This window comes from Gavialis gangeticus, unplaced genomic scaffold (assembly GCF_001723915.1).
Source record: "Gavialis gangeticus isolate Ggan-Ray unplaced genomic scaffold, GavGan_comp1, whole genome shotgun sequence".
NCBI lineage: Eukaryota > Metazoa > Chordata > Crocodylia > Gavialidae > Gavialis > Gavialis gangeticus.
This window is the reverse complement of record NW_017729020.1, coordinates 1,881,703-1,893,356: the sequence shown is the minus strand read 5'-3', so window position 1 is coordinate 1,893,356 and position 11,654 is coordinate 1,881,703. Positions and strand designations below refer to the sequence as shown.

Below are 11,654 nucleotides of genomic sequence, written 5' to 3'. Positions count from 1 at the left end.
GCCCTGCTGCCCCTTGCCCAGCTGGGGTGGGGGTGGGAGGTGAAAAACACAAAGACATAAGCTATTTTATATACACAATACCACCTAGGATATTCCATGAACCATATATTCTGAAAAATGGCTTAGTTTTACTCTGAATCATCAATGACTCCCATTTTAGGCTATTAAATGCACACAGTATAAGTAATCTAATTGGTTACATTTCCACACCCAGAAAGGTTCTAGATTACCAATAGTCAATTTGGGGGAGAGAGAATGATTTGAATGCTTGTTTCAAAATCAGATAAATACTGAAAGACAAAATAAATACACTAATCTGTTCTGAAGACAGAGAATTGTTCTTCAAAGAAGTCTGAATAATCATAGAAGTCCCTGAAGACTATTGATGAGTGCTATTCATGTGCAGAAATATTTTATGTTCTTCGCCTTGACATTTAATAGAATGAATCACAATAAAACTTTGCATAATTTTACCAACATCGGTCAAAGCCAGAAGGCAGACAGCGAATATGGGCAAAACTAGGCAGAAAGTTTTGAGGTCTATCCGAAGGAGAATGCTCTAATAGATATGCAAATCAGCTCCAGCCCTGATACAAGATTCAGAGCCATGGAGGGGATATGACATTAGTTTGGACATTTTATTCTAAACTTTTATTAAGTAATGATAAATTACAGTGGGACATCTGTATGGAAGTCTGAATGAATTCCCATACTAGTTAAATACTGTCAGGAGAGGGTCCATCAAATCAATTTACAGCGAAGTTACATATATGCATATATGTGCATATAATAGAACTGTCTTCTATGCTCTGTACAGTTTTGAGCCATGATCTGTTTTTAAATATTACCAAGATAGTCAATGGAGTCTAAGGCCTTTAGACACCCAGCTACAAAGCTGTTTTGGAAAGCCCATCCTAAGTTAATCTTCTAATAGAATAATCCATCCTGAATGATTATATAGCTAACTTTAGGGGGAGAAGAGATCAGTTTTTTTTCTACCATTATCTTATCTAAAGCACTGTGGCAGTCAGAAAGGACAGGATAACTTATTTAATCTGCATTTATCACCAAACAGTTCTGAAATTAATAAAAGTGTTACCTAAATAAAAACTATGACAGAAACATAACAGCTTGACTCCATTCCCTCCACACCTCTGCGCAATGGTAAACAGGTAAAAATACCCAATGTTTGAAAGTTTTCCACCATGAAAGTGATTCCTGCTAATCTCACAAGCCCTGAGACTGACATTTACTAGGTAGAAGAATTTTAACTTTCTCATCTCACTCTTCCTGTTCCCAACCCACCTTACCATGGTGGGAAATAATTTGCTTTCACAAAGAGCAAGCTAGCATTGACCAAAAATATTTTTAGAGAAAAAAAAAATCGAAGTGAAAAGACAGCATTTGACTCTTGAAAAGAAGATAAGATGTATTAATCAGGATTAAAATAGGAGCTACCTTTAGTAATTTTAAACATAAAATAGAAAACAAAAATCAGCATTGATATGGTATTATTCCACATCACGAGGAAATAATGAAATAATGTAAAAATAAAAACATAAATATGAAAAATGTGTTGGAAAATAGATTTCAACATTTTAAAAAATATTTCAAAATTCTGCAAAGAAATGCTGGGATTATGATTAGGAATTTCTCAAAAAATTCATTTTATAGCAAATTACAAGAATATTTGTTTTTATTCAGAATGAAAACTAATTTCAAAATACTGTAATTTCTCCTGAAACCAACTCAGTAGTTTTGAAACATCTAACCTTTTTTGTCTCAAGTAAGAGACATCACCTAGAATTAGAAGCAGTTATAAAACTGGTCAAAAATTATCTGACAAAATATTTTTCCATCATAAAATGTCACGTCATTGAAATAAAAGCTTTCCATAAGAACATGCCAATTTTGACAACATTTCATTTAAAAACTTGTAAGGAGGGATTTTGATGATGCCAACATTTCCCAATTCTGCATTATCAAAATGGAGTGTTTCAGTTTCTTGTTCTGAAACGGCTTTCCATTTCCTGCCATGCTCTCCCCCCCCCCAAGCTATTATTATATATTATATACTATATATCCTAAATAACCAGTCTGATTTTCAAAGGATTGAGTACTCAGCAGTTCCCATTGACATAAACATGTTCAGCATTTTTGAAAATCAGAATGAGGACGAGTTAGCTAAAGACACAGTTGTTAGTACAACACTAGAAATGACCGAGTGCAAGCTGGGAAAGAGACTTAAGGCACAGAACTTCTGACTCCTCTTCAGCCATGTTGTGCATCCTCAGTAGAAATACATACCCTAACTACATTTCCCCAGAGAAATACAATCCTCCATTCATTCAACTACTGGTTAATTTTTCGGATGATAATCAGGCTGGTACTGGCTTCAGTTTATCACTTTGTTATCAATATTTTGGATTAACTAAGGCAAGATACTTCACCTGTCTGTGCCTCAGTTCCTTACCTTTGCACCTTTTCCCTTACCTTCTCTATTCAGTTTGATACCTATGGGGCTCAGTACACGCAATTCAGTGAATTATTATGTACATGTGACAGATTTATGGCTGCATGGTTGCAAGTTGACACATTGCAAACTAAACTATATTTGTAATGATGAGAACTAATTAAAAAACTTTAAAACGTGTGTACATGTAAAATGTGACACACTTAGGGAAGGGAAATTTTCATCACTTGTACATCATCTTGACGTCACGTGTACAAACACCCCATAACATCAATAAATTCTTCAGGAAGTTTGTGTATGGCACTCAGCAAAAGGTGGGGTCATGATATCAGTTGAGATAACCACACAGTACCGTCAAACAAACGGTAACTTCTTCATTAAAAAACAAGAACGACAACAGAAACCCTGGAGATTTAAACAGTCACTGTCATGTACAGCTAGCTTCAAAAAGCAGCAGATTTTGCTTGTAATTTTTCTCTCGTCTAGACTAAGTTCAAGCAGTTTGTAAAACTTGTATCTCTTTCTGCATGTGTGTATTTAAAAAAAAATAAGACAAAGATCTGATCATAGTTAAGGGTTTTTCTCCTGCTGAAGAAACTGGACTGGCTGGGAAAACCTACCTGATCTGTAGGTCTGTGGCAGGGGGAGAAAAACCTTTTTTTTCTTGTGGGTTTGGGAAGAGATTAGCTCAACTCATTGGAGAGATTTCTAGGGAAAACCAAATTTAAGCACTAAAATATGTTCCTTTTCTTTTTGCATCACTCCTCTCTCGACTGGTTCTACTCCCTGATGAAACCAATAGCACATATCAAATATTAGTAGCTCCCAGGGAGTCCTATAGTTCTTCTCAGATGTAAAAAGGTACAGCAAATAAAGGCTTTCTGGTGAGTGGGGTCTCATACTAACATACAGATGTTGCCATACACTGAATAAAACCTGGCTTTCAAAGTGGATGCTTTAATTCTTGGGAAAATGGCAGACTGGTTATACAAAATAGTCCAGGTCTCCAGTAACTTGCAGAACAGGTAGGACAAACAAAATGGAAAGAGCCTGCCTGCCTGCCTGAACTACCTGGATGTTTCACTCCTAGATCTGAGTATACATTTCCCCCCTATTTCCCTTTCTCTATTTAGCTAGTGGAAAAGAAAAGAAGAAAAAAAAGATTTGCGCAATTTGTTAAATGTTAACATTTCTAAGTTTCAAGGAAGGTTTCATAGATTTCACAGATTTCATAGACATTAGGGCTGGAAGAGACCTCGGGAGATCATCGAGTCCAGCCCCCCCGCCCAAAGGGCAGGAAGTCAGCTGGGGTCATAGGATCCCAGCAAGATAAGCATCCAATTTGGTCTTGAAGGTGTTCAATGCAGGTGCTTGAACCACCTCCGATGGCAGGCTGTTCCAGACCTTGGGGGCTCGGACAGTAAAGAAATTCTTCCTTATGTCCATCTATGGATGCAAGCCAGTGTTTTGGTCGCTTTACTAGCCACAGCATCACATTGCAGGCTCATGTTCATCTTGTGGTCAATGATGACTCCCAAGTCTCTTTCCTCTGTAGTGCTAGCCAGCATAGCTTAACCCACTATAGTTAATAATGAGATCATGAACAACTTGAGGGGCCTGCCATGCTGACAAATCACAGGGCTATTTAATTTCTTCTGAACCAGGCTGAATGTTTTTTCAAAGTTTGTAATTTCAAATCCCCACTCCCAGCCCCAAAATTCAATGGCAAATTTTCAAGAAAATATCACCCTATTTGACAGATAGCTTCAATCCTTGGTTCCTCTTCTAGTACTGACAAAGGAAGCATTTCATGCCAAACTTTAGTCTCATTTGTGCAGGATAGACTCATGCACCTTGTGGAAAATAGATTTATAGCCACTAATTCCTTTCGCATAAACACTAAAATGACATTCTTCATAGAGGAGCCTGCTGTATTCCCATAAAACCAGCTTGGCAATTTTTAAAACCCCTGGGGAAAATGCCAGCATTCAATGAAAAATTAAAATAGTGTCAGCAAAGAATCACTTTAAAACAATGGTGTGCCTTCAGTACCCAGGATATTTATCAATTTCATAACCCGTGTCAGTATTAACAAATGTTAACATCAGTATGACAGCAACGATTTTCAAGGAAAAGGGACATATGCAGGAGAAAGGACGTGCTGCTGGAGTGATGTGAAATTTATTTGCCAGCTTTTCCCCCCTCCCTCCACTGGAAAAAAAATGTTTTCCTAATAAAAAATATTCTAAGTAAAATGCTGGACTAAACATTCACTGTGATGAATCGTAGCTGGGCATTTGGAAAAAAGAAAAAATAAACTGGATGGAAATGGCTTTGTGTCTTCAGGGTTGCTCAGGAATATATTTTCACAATGGTAATTTTTTCACTTAAAGACTGCCTAACACATGGTGACCATCTGTTCTTAGTTACTCAAGACTCATCTTAAGGAAGGGCTGAACCCCCCTCCTGAAGACCTCCAGAGTGGACCTCAATCTATCACTGGAAATGTCCAGCACTGCCGCCCAAACAATTACTGGGCCTTGAAGACAGTGGTCTGAAAACTGCTGTTTATGTAGCTACACTTTGCAAACAGGCAAGATGCATCAATGCAACACTGACCAACAACCACACCTGCTAACTGCACATCTGGCCTGGCCGTTTTGGGAATTAGGGTCTGCAACTATTTCTCAATTTGCCCTCTCATGAAAAATTTCAAAAGGAAAACCTCTTCTGAGGCAGAAGTATCTACAGAAGAGTAGATGTTAAGTGGTTCTGACAGGAAGATAAATGCTTTGCACATTCCTTGTTCTTATCAAAGCCTGGATATGATTTTCAGTGCCAATCCAAAATTTTTTAATTCTAATTCCCAGGCGTTTTAAGGTTAGTCTCAAGATGTCCCACAGCTCTTAGTCCCTGATTCAGCAAAGTGCTTAAATGCAAGTGCCTACTTAAGGGCTTTGCTAATTTATGGCTTTAAAAAAAGAAAAAAGAACCTGGATTAGAGCCTGTAAGAATATTTGATGAAATATAGCTTTGTCTGACCAGACAAAAAGGTTATGCGAGTGAAGGTGCGACTGCTGCATAGACAGAGGTACAGAGACAGGGATAGTTTTAATTTATATCGCTGAAGTACCAATACTAGAGGAGAAGTGGCATCTTTGACCTTCAGTATGGACTAGCAAGGGGAATAAATGTCCACTGCCCTCAATATACTTGAACAGTTCATACTGAAGTCATGTTGCTGCTTACTCTCTGTCGACAGGAATTCTTTAAGAACCCATAATAACAATGGCGGTAATAATAATCCTGCCTTGACACATAAAAAATGAATAGGAAGTTAACCATAAACTGCAGTTTTTAAATAAAGCCGTTTCTTACTTTTGTTGCTGATTAAGTTTGAAATCAACTGGAAATAATGTCTCAGACTGAAAGAACACAATAATTTTACATTGCCCTAAAGAGGGAGCTTTAAACTTTCTCTGCATCCTCGAGCAGCTGTTGCTGTCTGGCAGCCATCCGTATGCGTACTAGTCGCTCAGGTGAACTTGACAGTGATGACAGCCCTTAAATGAAACTTTCAAGTGATACTTGAGAAACCCAGCTACTCTCCTTTAGTCCTAAATCATGCTTTTAGCACAGATCTTAATTCATCACACTCCACTGAGATGCTGCAATGATTCTTTTGCTGATCTCTACAGCAGGGATTTGTCCAGTTCAATATCCTGGCTGGACACTGACATTCTATAACCAAAGATTTATTTATGACAGTGATGAATTTTATGGGGAGATTATAACATTTTGCAGCCTGATTTTTGCAGCTTCTCTCCCTATATCTTGGACCCACATTCCTATTTACCCCAGGTGCTCAGTTAAGCCCTGCCAATAAGTTTTAACAAGTGATAGGCTGATAGAGCCACAAGTCTGATCCATTAGCTCCCAAATTCCATGCAACTACTCCATCAGGGGTATTCTGAGCTCTTTTAAAAGGATATAATGCACAAGACATCACATATACTGCAACGCCGTACCCAAAGCTTACTCAAAACCTTACTGAAAGTCACTAATAAAAAAAAACAGAAACAAAAAATGAATCCTTAAATCTCTGCATCTCACTCTTTCCTAGGGGATCTGCTGCACTTTGTACGTGTACATAATTTGGATACATCTCTTGCCATAACTAATATGAGAGACTACAATATGCTATGGGAACTGAACGGGAAGCCCAGCCTACAGGAGAATGGGAATATGACGCAGCCAATGTATGGCTCCCAGAAGACATGACCAAGGGTTCTGAGACTCAAAATATTCATTATTACAGTTCAGCTCCCCTCCCCCAAAAATGACAAACTTAATCACAGAAAAAAAACCCCTATTTTCCAGCCAGTTCTGTAAATCACCATGCTACACTCATTTTGCCTCCCAAAATAAGCCACCAGTTTTAACTGCTGTGTGTTGATCCATTGCAAATCTAGTCCATTGTCTCTTAGCTGCTCATTTACGGATGAAAATATTTTAAGGCTCCTCTCCTTTCTCCCCAGTCCTACCCCTGAAAAAACTAACAAACAAGTAATGAAGTTTGCTCCTGGTCTGACTGCAAGACCTGAGTGTGAGGTTCACAAGGTAAATTTTTTAAAAATTAGGATTTTTATGGAAACTTGGACACAGTTTTTGCTAATGTGAATGGCACTTCTACTCTTCTCAGCAAGAAGTAGCACCTATCGAGCATATAAAACGACACTATTCCCCAATGGGAAAAGGCAGCCAATTATCCTGAACAAATTGTGACTATAACAGTGAAGAACATTTTATTATTGCCTGGAGGGTTTTTGAAGCTCTCCCTATGAAATTGTCTCGTAAATAATTCAATGGAAGTGATTTACTTTGGTGGGGAATTTATAAGGGGAAGCCTTTCAAAAGAGAGTTCTGTCAAAAGTTATTTAAATTAATTTAATTTTATATTCCAAACAAATTGAGTCAGATTAAATTTCAATATCAATTAGCAAAGGGTAGTTGTTGGGAGGGATGGGGGGGTGGGTTATGAAGTTTAATGGCTAGAAAGGAGCTAACAACATGATTCTTTCTACTCTGTTCCTACCATAAATACTGCAACAAGTTACTACCCAGCTGGGAGCTTGTGGTCATAAGCTATGAAGAATTGCATAATCTTTCTACCAGGAGTTCAAAAGTCCTATAGCCCATCCCATCCACTAATTGTGATGCACCCTTAAACTGAGTCACTCCCAGCAGAGCATGCTGTCGTTCTTTGGCAAAGCTATTAATGTTTGTTTGCAGATGCTGTATAGCAGGGCTGTGCCAAACACCACTGTTTCGTTTAGATGTCTGCCCCACCATTTGGATGGGACAGGGTTTTGTTCTGTCGTGTCATTTAGTTTCGAAGCATTGTCCCGTTTCATTTCATTGAAACTATTTTGCTGTTTCAACACGTTTTGATGTTTCGCCCATAGGCTATAATGGGTAATCATGAAAATGCCTAAAGGTTTGTCATTTCTTGCTGAAAATTGCAGGGATGGTAGCCCCTTCTGAGAGCATGAAGCCTGCCAAGATTCAAGGAGATGGGTGCAAAGGTTTCAGGGCAACTGCACCTCAAACTCTTCAAAACACAACTCCTGAGACTTGCCGGCAGCGGCAGCTGCCTCTCATCCAACAGGCAGATCCAGGGGCCTGCACCTCTGGGAGGGGTGTGGGGCTGTGTCAGCCTCCTCCCAAGGGTGCAGGCCCCCGCATCTGTGCGCTGGATGAGAGCAGGCTGCTGCCGCCGCCTGGGACCAGCATTGAAGACAAGTAACTCTGGATTTGAAACTTGAAACTTTCAAAGCGTTTCGAGTGCCCTCGTTTCATTTCGACGTGGTTTTGAAGCCTTTTATTTTGTTTTGATTCCACTGTTTGGAGCTCGAAACGTGTCAGAACAGCTTCGAAATGAAACACCCCGCAAAATTTCGCACGGCCCTATTGTACAGATCACAGCAACATAGCGTTTATGCAGCTAGCCCTGTGAGCTACTCTGTTTTCTGAAAGTGCTCTCATTGCCAGGGCAAGACGCATAAGCACCTCACCTAATGTTTACTAATTTGCACAGTAGCAGGGAATATCACATGCAAAAACCAGACAGGGTTATGAAAGCTCAAGATGGACAGCAAAAGTCTACTGGATACTGCTCCAATCTATCAAGGAAAATCACCAGGTACGAGAATGACAGGCAGCATCTTGCTACTTGGACAAACTTGTGGACATTTTGGATCATTGCAATAGCATAAGGCACCTCTAAATACAATGGTTTCAGTGCCTGTAAAAGGGAATCCTTGGGTAATACAGTGATGTAACACGGACACTCATGCCCTCTCCTTCCTGCTGCAAGAGGCCTGGTTAGAAAGTCCTGGAAACCTAAAGATTTCCTTAGGGACTCGAATAGCTACCGCAAGATTAGAGAAGTTTTAAGCAGACCCTTAAATGCTTTGCTAAAAGGAGTTGGGATTATCCCTGTGCTCACCATTAATTACATGTTGAAGTGCTGTGCTGTAGCTAGGTGACGCAATGAACAGGAAAATGAGATCTGCATGGAGATTGCCCACAGTGGATTTTGCAGCAGGTTCTCTCTGCCTCCATTCAGATTTGTCATTGTTTACTTAAGGGTCCACTTCTACAAAGAATTTTGTACAGGAAAGCAAATATTTGACAATCACCTTCATGGCTTAAAAGCTGCTTCGTTTTTTTGCGGTCACTCAACAAAACATGCTAAAATTTCACATGTTCCTCAGTGAACATAAAGCCTTCCCCAATCAAGCAGTCAATATAATCATAGCCGAATAGTTTGCCAGACAGAACTTATATTTTATCTTAATATTTTCAAAGCAGCAGGTTCTCCACTCCAGAAACACCAACACTTCCCAGTCACTCCTGCACATGCTTATCTTGAATTCAGTCATGCAGAGGAAGTGAAAGTGCTTGCAAAGTTGGGGCCTGAGGCTCACAAGTGAACTCAGAGAAAAAATATTTTACCCTAGTGTCAGATCTCTCCCTTAGGGCTTTGTGAACCTTAGGAGACTCGCATTGCCATTATAGAGAAGGGAAAATGTGGGCATCCTATACCAAATCACCAGCCCCAGATCCTGAATTCAGCAGACTAAATATTGAGCATATGAAAATAATAAAAAATAAAATTAAAAAAATCAAGGTATTCTTTTATTGTGGCAGTCTCTAAGAAACCCAGAGACCTGAAGTAATAGGTGCTATCAAGTTAATGAATTTAAGAGTCACTATCCACAGGGCTTGCAGTCTGATCTCACACTATCAGGTACTTAAGCTAAGCTTGCAATCTACCCACCTGGTAATATTAAACTTGATAAACTTCCACTGCAGGCAGCTTAATATACAGCTTGAAGGTGACAATGGCTACTAACACCACATCCAAAAAAAAATCATCCCAACTGTTGGGAGGATTGGTTTAAAACAGGGTGTCCAACCTTTTTGAATGTGGGGCCAGATCATGAACTTTTTAATCACCCAGTGGGCCGGCGAGCCATATTCAAAGACCTCACAGGAAGCGGTATCACATCATCCCCCCCCAAAACTAAAGTACAATGTTTATTTTCTTCGCAGCACCTTGGGCCTCAGAAAACAGTTTGGAGGGCCGCATGGTGGCCCGCGGGCTGTATGTTGGACAAGCCTGGTTTAAAAGATGCAAATCTCCTTATTAGCCTTTCACCCTCCCTTCTGAGACTATACAGGCAAATCTGACATCCACCAAATTTGACTAGGTTATTCTAGTCATCATCTTTGGATGGCTACCTTTTCCAGTCTGACCTGGAAAACAGCAGCCATAGGTTTGACAGCCTGTCTGTATTATTATCAGAGGACCAAGTGAAATGGTTTCACAGGGGACTCTAGACTTATATATACCCTGGCTGGCTCTAACATGAAATGTCCAGGAGAATCACAATTATCAAACCTCTCAGGGGCCTTGACGAAGCAGGACCGGTTAGGGAATAAAGATACCACAACAAAGTGATGTCAAGGTTTCCAAGCTCTCTGTTAAGGTTAATATGGCCAGATGAAGGTTACTTTTAAACTTATTTGCAGAATGCAATTTCCCATTTTCCTTCCTTTTGTTTTCCAACAGGTTTTACTGCAAAAGCATCTATGCTTAATACACAGCATCAATGATTAATGCACGGTGACCAGGTTTAATGCACAGCAGAAATGATTAATACAGAGTAGTAGCTTGCTTTAATATAGTGCTGATACATCATATTAAAGGTGGACTGCTGTGCCATATCAAAACAGAGAAGAGAAAGCATTTATACAGGAGTTCATTTACTTGGCTGGTGTTTCCCGGCTTCCCTCATCGACCACAGGACTTATTTAGAAATAAATTGATCAGGGTTGTGACTGGAGTGGTAGAAATGTCCCATTGCCCTACCCCATTTCCAGATAATGCTACCCCACAGGAAATTACAGGCTAATTCCTTTTGATTCACCAGGACATTTGTGATTGTGTGTCAGCAGCCTGGAGGTACAGAGCGCAGGAGCAGACCCTCGGGGAGCTGAGGAAGAGCCATGGGAAAAATACTTGAGTTGAATTTTATTCAGTTTCAAGACACCTTTCAAATAATAAGTAAGAAGGGGAGAGGCAAGGCATCAACCCAGAGAAGGTGCATCTTGCTTTCCCAAAACTCGAACCCTGCATGGATTTACCTCTGCACAAAGTGGGGGGTAAAATGCTCTCCTGGTCAGGTACTACTTACCTGTTAGATTAGATATGAGGGGCTGTTATGTCACCTGTCACTGACCATGACGTAAGTGCCACGTGGGCCTGGAACTGCAATGGTTTGATACTGGGGTGTTTCATGAGCATGTTTTTTCAGTGGTGCACATGAAGACAGAACGTGTCAGATGGCCAGGAATCAAACACCCTCATTGTGAAATAAAAATATTGACAGAGGGCACTGAGAAAGAGCCAAGCATGACTATCAGCCCATCACTAAAGGTAGGCTAGCTCTTCTCTAGAAACCTTCTTCGCAGCTACCTGCCACTGAGATACAGCCAGGCTTAGGGCAATTAACAGTGCAGGTAACACCAAAGCTCAGGCATGAAAGGAAGACCCTAATGAAAGAAAAGTGGGGGGAAGGTTTCATAGTTTCATAGTTTCTAGGGTCGGAAGGGA

General features: G+C 40.0%; 1 long non-coding RNA gene across 1 annotated transcript in view; it reads right to left on the bottom strand.

Annotated features, from left to right (window-relative positions):
* LOC109295489 overlaps positions 1-9,935 on the bottom strand; it is a 21,227-nt gene extending 11,292 nt beyond the window's left edge. The window contains exons 1-2 of the long non-coding RNA XR_002096754.1: positions 9,816-9,935; positions 8,982-9,131 (exon numbers count right to left, since the gene is read on the bottom strand). This is a non-coding gene — a long non-coding RNA (uncharacterized LOC109295489). The remainder of the gene's footprint in view (positions 1-8,981; positions 9,132-9,815) is intronic.
* Between the last annotated feature and the right edge of the window lie 1,719 nt (positions 9,936-11,654).